The sequence below is a fragment of the Dipodomys ordii genome, unplaced genomic scaffold (genome assembly GCF_000151885.1).
Source record: "Dipodomys ordii isolate 6190 unplaced genomic scaffold, Dord_2.0 Scaffold11, whole genome shotgun sequence".
Classification (NCBI taxonomy): Eukaryota; Metazoa; Chordata; class Mammalia; order Rodentia; family Heteromyidae; genus Dipodomys; species Dipodomys ordii.
The window spans coordinates 6142064-6143816 of NW_012267227.1; positions in this window are offsets into that span (position 1 = coordinate 6142064).

Sequence of the window (1753 nt, forward strand, 5' to 3'; positions counted from 1 at the left end):
TTATTTTGTGGTGGGATTTGGAAAAACTCATTAGTGTGATCACCAGTTCTTTAGCTCTAAATACCGGCTACGTTAAAATAGCTTATTTTCAAGACTTTTGATCATTTTATATAGTAAGGCTTCCCCCTGATTCCAGCTGGTGATCCTTTTATATTGTCTCTATTTCCAAATTAATTATGAATGCCATTACTGTCATCTCCTTCAGACAAAGTAAGGAGGCTAGAGCCAGAAAGCAGCGCCATGATGAAGTGTATGGAAACAAACATTTTAGCCCTGTCTAGAAGAAAGGGAGGAGTGAGAAGGGAAGGGACAGTCATATGCTCTCAGGACAGTGCACTGATTAGACCTCTTAACCTCTAACCATTCACCCTTCCTGTTATAGACTTCAGAGCCACATGAATCCATCTGTTGTACTATTGTACTCAGAACTCATTTTTTTGTCTCACTCTGTGTGTATGTGCATGCGCGTGCGAGCATGCATTGTCTCACTCTGTGTGTGTGTGCATGCGCGTGCGAGCATGCATTGTCTCACTCTGTGTGTGTGTGCATGCGCGTGCGAGCATGCATTGTCTCACTCTGTGTGTGTGCATGCGCGTGCGAGCGTGCGTATGTGTGTGCACATGTGTACACATCTCCTGGCAAAGGAGTTTAACTGCCAGGTCTATAGCTTAGCCTTGCTAGACTTAGAACTTTGGGCAAGTTGTCTCACATTTCTAGTTTGGTTAGTTATCCCTAATTTATAGTTCAAAGTTAATGTTATGCCGCAAAAGTTTGCACATATGTATATAATATGTATACTATATATGTGTATATATACTCTGTGTGTGTATATGTGTAGCCCAGATTGGCCTAAGGATCCTCCTGCCTCTGTTTCTCAAATGTTAGAATTACAGATGTTTGCTTCCATACCTAGCTGATACTTAGAACTCTTAAAATTGCCTAAATGCAAGGGAAAATAATGTAAGAATGTTGTCTCATTTGCATCTCACAATGTGCCATGGAAGGCTGGTAGTGGTGTCCTTGCCATTTACTTATAAGGAAATGGGAACTTAAGAGTGACTCACTCCAAAGCACATGGCTGAGCTAGAGTCAAGAGTCTGTTAATCTGTAGTGAATCTGTTTAACTCACCACTTACAGTGAGAAATTGTCTTAACTTACATTAACTGTATAGTTCCCGTTTTAAGGGTTGACCTAGGTTAATTGTCTTATATGCAAGTACACCCCTTTAAGAATGAATCCTTCAGTAAGAATCTCTTGAGCAGTAACTTTACATGTGTGATTAGAAAAGCTCCTCCATGTCCCACTCACTTATCTCACTTCTCCCAGTGAAAATCATTTTTCAAACAGACAAATACTGCCAGGTGCTGATGGCCCATGCCTGTGATCCTAGCTACTTGGGAGACTGAGATCTGAGGGTCCTGTTTGAAACCAGCCTAGGGGAAACAAACTGAGAGACTCATCTCCAAGTAATCAGAAAAAAGTCGGAAGTGTCGGTGGGACTCATATGGTAGAGCACCAGCCTCGAGCAGAAAAAGCTAAGGTTATGAGACCCTGATTTCAAGCCCTGCTCTGATACAACCCAATACTTTATAATTTTGAATGGAAATCAAGAAATGACAAAATGAGCAGACACAATTTTATCTCACCATAAATTAGTTTGGCAGTCTTTGCTTTACATTATCTACTAGCTCCTTTTGTCTTTGAGGGCAGTTTTTCTCTTGAGAAGCTATCTTTTTTTTTTTTTTTTTTTTT